Here is a 7,331-nt window from a genome sequence, read left to right as displayed (position 1 = left end):
TAATAAGTAATATTCATTAATACTAGTAATATTAAAAAAAAATTGAAATTAATTGTAATAACTAATATTTACCATTAATGAGGGTTATAATTGGAAAAAATTACAATAAACTATCAAAAGAGTACTCCAACTATCATTTCAATAAGCTAACCTATCTACATCCAAATATTTAACTAGAAAATAAATTAGCTTATTTTTGTCAAACAATGCCTAATGGGCCGTTTACCAAACACTTACTCGATAAGCGTTTATCGGTAAATTTTAACATTACCATTTATTTACCGGGTAAGACTTTAGTCTACTAAAACGGCATCGTTTGCAACAATTTACCCAGTAAGCGCTTACCATGGTAAGAGTCTTCGCCTTCACTTACCAGGTAAGACTCCCGGTCTTTGTCTCTTTTTTACTGGGTGCATTTTTTTATTCTTACCATATTCATCAGGTAAGGTAATGTGACTTGGTAAGTCTTACCCGGATAAGCATTTGGTAAACAACCCATAAGAGTCCGTTTGATTTACAAGATTGTTTTTTTTAGGGATTTGGATTGGAGAGATTTGGATTGAAATGAATTTGGAATTATTTGTGTGTTTGGTTTGTATAATTTGGATTGGAACTGAATCTCGTTATTCATAAATAATTTACAAAATTTTAAGCAATTATAAAATTAATTAAATTTACATTTTTATTAATCGATTATTACAAAACAAATATTTTAAACATTTTTTAGAACCTTATTGCATACAATCCTAATAAATCCCATAAAATCTCGAGCACCCTCTAAGGATTTCAAAATCATATGTTTGTAGGATTTTAATTAAATATTGGTTTCAAATCCGGACAACCCAACAAAACAAACATGAGATTGGAATTAATTTGAAATCCAAACCTTCAAAATCTATTTCATTCCTGCAAATCAAACGAGACCTAAATGTATAAGGTAGGTGAAACACGCACAGTGGATGGTTGGTAGGGTTGTCGCTTGTCAGAGGCCAATTAATAAAATTACATGCATTTATTTGGTAAGAAAAGTCTAAAAATAGTTAACTGTTTGGTCCTATAAAAATATAATCACTTGGTCTCTAATAAAAATAAAATAAAATACTATCATGTGAGGGAACTCAATGGCTAGCATTTGAATAATGTTAGTGACATAAATCGGACTCATAAAAATTAAAATTATAATAACCAAAAATCTAAAAAACTAGTTGTATTAAATATTTTAATTATATATATATATATATATATATATATATATAAATTGTGTTATAAAAAAAACACATAGTTTTGTAAAATCAATAAGACAAAGATATCAAAAAAGAAACCAACAAATATATTTAATAGATCAAAAAAGAAAAACAAATTAAAAAGACTAAAATACCTTTAACTTAATGAAGGAGTTATAACATTTCAGACAAAAACAGTAATGAAATAGAAATTATATGAACAAAAATTACAGTTTTAAAATCATAGAAACGAAAAATCACACAAACCATAAAAACGAAAATCGTAGTTTACTCAATAAACTAATCTCTTACGTAGCAAACATTTATGGTCCGTTTACTAGACACTTACTGGGTAAACACTTAACGATATCCCTTGAGCATGACAAGAACAAAAAATCTTACCCGGTAAGAGGCAAAACAATGACAGAGAGTCTTACCCGGTGAGGGAAAAGACTTCCGATAAGTGCTTACCGGGTTTAAGATGTTTACCAACAATTCATTTTGATGCCCAGAAATGTTAGATGACAAGGTGAAGGTAATTCTTTTACTGATAAACACTCACCCATTAAGTATTTGATAAACGTCCCATTAATGATACTAATACTCAATACTATTTTCAAAGCATATGAATGACACAATGACTATTTTTTCAAATTTTATTTGAACACAAAAACCGTTTTTGGATTTTCTTTCCAAACCACGAGGATTGAGAGTGAAGTGTACTCAAATAAAATATTATTTTGAAAATGGTTGGAGAATCTTTGGCCTTAAATAATTAGTTTAATGCAATAAATAGAAAGAATTGTGTTTCAGATAAACAAACAAATAACTAATATTTTTGTATTTAATAATTTAAAAAATAAAGTTAAAGTTTGATATTAATAAGAAAGTAAAATTACGGTTAACAATGTAATATAATTTTGAATATAACTAATCATGGATTAATCTAATATCTAATGTATATATGTTAATCAAGGACTTTAAAAGCCATATTAAATCTATAGTATAAAAGTGCATCAGGTTCATTGAGTTCGGTTGGGTTGAGTTCAAATAATTTTAACCCAACAGATGAGATTTAGTCTAATTTTGTATCAACTATGTATTAGATTATCTCGGAATGAGTTTTTTCGGGTTGGATTGACCAGATTGATCGGTATTTTGAACATCTCTAGTGAAAAAGATGGTCAATAAAAGAGAGCGTAGTAGAGAAAAATGGATGATGTAGGACAAATGACACCATCTAATTGGTGGAATAAAAAGACAAAATTTAAAAAGATAAATCCTAATATTAAAATCAATGAAATTAATTAAAAGATTAAAGTGCCCTTGAGTTAAAGGATATTTATTAATACTTATTAGTTTGAGTCATAAAAAAATGAAACAAAAGCACAACTAGAGTAATCAAAATTGTAATCAATTAAAAAATGGATGAAAATTACATAAATCAAAAAGTGTAATTTAATTTTTATAATATTTTTAGCATGGGTGAAAACTAAAATAAAATTTTAATTTTTCAATTATAAAATGGGCTCAAACACAATTAATTAATATGATATTTACTAAATTTGTTTTTTATAGCTTTGACCGCTTGTTCACTTTAGTATCTCAACACCACATTGCCATTTAAAACATATGCATTTTTCATGCACAACCACATTGTTTTGGTGGTTTTTTCATATTTATAGTTTATTGTTAATTGTTTATTGTACTTATGAATTATTAATCATCATATATTTATTGTTTTTATTTTAGATTTATCATTTATTTCATCCCCAGCTTACAATGATTTCCAACAACAATTTTATTAAAAGGTTTTTATCATGTAACATAATTCATGATAACTAATTATTTTTTAAGTTTATTGAAAAATTCTGTTAAATTCGTTAATTTATTAAAACGTTATTTTGAGTTATGTTTTAATGAACTCAATAAATTATTTTAATATTAATTATTTTTATATTATAAATTGATTAGTATTTATATTTTATTTTATTTTTCTTAAATTTACACATCTTAAACATCTAACTATTTGTAAAAATGTCATTAAGCCATGTGATAAATTATATATAAAATATTGTTAAACAAAACCAGGGGTATTCAACTCGAGATCAAATACTATATCAATGTTCAATCTCCAAATACTCACCTTTTCAATTACAATTAGACCGACGCTATGCCCATATTTTGGCAAAACAAATCTATATATCTATATAAAGCAGAAACATGGACCGTTGACATGTCATCACCTCAAAAGAGCTTTCCTACCTTCCTTTTTTCTCATTTTTTCATTTTTTTTCAAAGCAAAACCTTCAATCCTCCACCTTTACGTTTTCCCTTCTTCTTCATGGTCTCTTCTTCTCCATTAATAAGTTATATTTTTGTTCTTTACCACTACCTTCTTTTTTCTCATTTTTTCATTTTTTTTTTCAAAGCAAAACCTTCAATCTTCCACCTTTACGCTTTCCCTTCTTCTTCATGGTTTCTTCTTCTCCATTAATAAATTACATTTTTGTTCTTGACCATCTCCCATCTCAATCCACAATTGGATATCTTTTGTAATTTCACATGCCTGTCTCAAGTAAAAAGGAGTCCACCTTCCCAGATAAGGAAGCTCTGAATCGCCATCGTCATTTCCCTCAGATCTGCCCAATCACCATCGCAGTTTCCAGAAATAAGATATTATACGCCGAACGAGACACCGTCCCCCTCAACCAACCCTCCTAATCTGACATCGATGAGATCGAAAACCTCATGAACTACAACGTCTAATCGGGTCTCGCTAYTGTCCTCCCCGGCCATCCRCCATCTCCTRCGCGCGCATCCATTCCCGTATCTTCTTCCCCTTTCATCCCATCCAACCTTCCTCAGAAACCAGCATCTATCCCTGCCGCACCTCCACCGCCTTCTAACCTCAGCCGTAATGCTAATGCTAACAGTCCGGCATGACTGGTTTTGGGTCACCGTCGAACACGTTGACTGAACCCGTGTGGGATACGGTGAAACAAGATCTTTCAAGGATTGTTAGTAATTTTCCCCAAATGAAACAAGATGATCATTCAAGCTCAATAAGCGTAGCTTCCTTTGGCAACATGCTTTGCCATGATAATAAATAAAAGTCAAGGACAATCACTACTCCATGTTGGCTTGTATCTCCCGAACCAACTGTTTACCCATGGCCAACTGTATATTGTTGTATCACGAGTTACATCATGTGAAGGGTTGGTCATACTAAATGCCGACAATGAGATTGAAGATTGAACCTTCATTAAAAATATTGTTTTCAAGGAAGTCTTCCAAACTATTTCTTCAAGAACTCGTGATCTTCAGGTACGACATGCTCAAGATTTATAGTAATTATTAAATATTGATTAACTATAACACTGACACAATATATAAACTAATATTTTTCATTTAATGACTTTTTCTACAAGAAAACGAATCTGCCATCAAGCGGATTTTCAACCATGTCACAAGTTTATTGGATTGTTCATGGTAGAAAGTAATATGTGGCTCTCTCATCAAATAATATACCGAATTGACAATAATTATCTATACATTATACTTTTATTTCTCACATGCAATAAATTACACGATTATATTATTCTTATAATAAGACAATCAAAAGCATGACAATTAGTTTTACGTCTATCAAATGTATTTCGTACCATTTCACAATTTAATAGCGTGCTCATAACAAAATATGATATCTAAACTTCTCACTTATTAATTTCTTAAATCACATACTCCATCACAACCTAAAATTCTTTCACACCACATATTCATTTTCTCTGAAACAATATATTGCAACTCTCTTTATGCTTACAAAACCAAACATTCAAACATACAATTCTAACATTATTATTGTGATACTTTTACCACTTCATATTGAATTCAAACTTCTCGATGTGTTTCTTCATTAAGTAACAACGACCGCGCGAAGCGCGGTAACATTTCCTAGTTATATATAATGGCAAAACAATAAAAAGATAACGAAATTAGTGATTAGGCGTTGTCTTTCAAATTCGTGTCTTAACTTCAAAACCTAACTTCTAAATATTACTTAAGGTTGCGTTTGGTACATAGGACGGGACAAGATAGGACGAGACAAAACTTATTGTCTCATGTTTGGCGCAACATGGGACAGAACAAGAACATATTGTCTCATGTTTGCCGCGACATATGACACGGACAAGAATTGGGACAACATGAGACAAACGATGCTTTTTTTTGTTCCACCAAAATAGGTGGAACAAGATGAGACAAGAATAAGACATAAACTAAAATATTACTAATCTACCATAGTTTGATATATAACATTAATATGGTATTTGTTTTAATGGTCATCACCTCTAATTTCGGCTGCCATCACCACCACCGACACCTCCTCTTCCACTACAACAACATCCTCCACCACCGACACCTCCTCTTCTACTACAACAACATCCTCCACCACCTCCACAACCACCGTCCACCAAGTCCATCGCAACCTCTACTATAGTCGTCAGTCGACCATGGACCACCACCACTACCGCCATTCACCACCTCCAACTCCTCCTCTACTACAACAATCTCCTTCGCCACCATCTATTGTCACCTTTACAACCACCATCAGCTACCGACCACTAGGGCTGTAAATGAACCGAATGTTCAGCGAACCGTTCGGCGGGAAGTTCGTTTGTGTTCGTTTATTTAATAAATGAACGAACATTAACAATTTTTTTTGTTCGTTTAGTTAAACGAACGAACATGAATAAGAGTCTCGTTCGTTCATTTATGTTCGTGAACGTTCGTTTATATTCGTTCAGTTATGTTCGTTTATATATTAAATTTAATATATAATCTTTTGTTTATATACTTTGAATTCAAATAATATTTATTTATGTTCGTTTAGTCCGTTCGTTCGTTTAACATGTTAACGAACGAACATAAACGAACACGAACATACCTGATTTCTAAACGAACGAACATGAACACAAAGATTTTCGTTCGTGTTCGTTCGTTTGTTCGGTTAAGTTAAACGAACGAACATGAACAAGCCTACGTTCGTGTTCATTCGGTTCGTTTACATGCCTACCGACCACCACCACACATTACCACCGCCACTACCACCGTTGGCCACCTCGAAATCCTCATATACCGCAACAACCTCCTCTATGACCTCCACAACCATCGTTGGCCACTTTCAACTCCTCCTCCACTACAACAACCTCCTCCGCACCATCTGCCACCACCATTCATTGCCATCTCACCTCCAACATAACCACCACTACAACTATATTTACTACATCAGCCACAACTACCTCCTCCACCGTTGTCAACCGCCAGCACCATCACAATCCACCATCTTCATGTCCTCTATAACAACCGTCGTCCACCAACCACCACTGCCTCTACCTCCATAACCACCACCCTATTGCCACTACTACTGTCGGCCACCACCACCTCCACCATAACCAAAACCACCTCCACCGCCACCACTGCTACCATTACTTATATCAAAAATTTCATTCAAATTTGATACCATTATATACGTATCTATTAATTTATATGAAAATTGTGTACACATATTTATAAATTAAATTTTGTAATTATGTACTTTATTTGTGTTAACTATAACTATTATATAACATTTTAAATAATCAAATAATTATTGGATGTAGCTTGTCTAGTTACCCTTTTGTTCTACTCTGTCATGTCCTATCCACTCATGTCTGCGTACCAAACGCTACCTAAATGTTTTTAAATACATGTGAGATTAGATGTACTTTCGCTCGTTAGGTTCAAAATAAGTTGAATGAACAAATCAGACGCAGGAATTATCGAAACACACTCTAGTACCTAACCCAAGTAATCTCGAACTCAAGTAACTCGTTAATTCTTTAACACTCTTAAGGGGATAAATGTAACGTGACCAAACTTCAATATATAAACAAGTGAAAAGCCAAAATGTCAAAAGACAAAAAGAGATGTTTACGTCTGTCCCTATTCAGACGATATGTAGTTATATCCTAATTTGAGGGTTGAAGATGATTCAATTAGAATAAATAAATAAATAAATTTGAAAATGAAGATAATGTTGATCAAAATATCCAATAGTAAAAAAAATTC

This window comes from Cynara cardunculus, assembly GCF_001531365.2.
Source record: "Cynara cardunculus var. scolymus isolate 2C chromosome LG 1, CcrdV1, whole genome shotgun sequence".
Taxonomy (NCBI): Eukaryota; Viridiplantae; Streptophyta; class Magnoliopsida; order Asterales; family Asteraceae; genus Cynara; species Cynara cardunculus.
Note: the sequence above shows the minus strand (reverse complement) of the source record.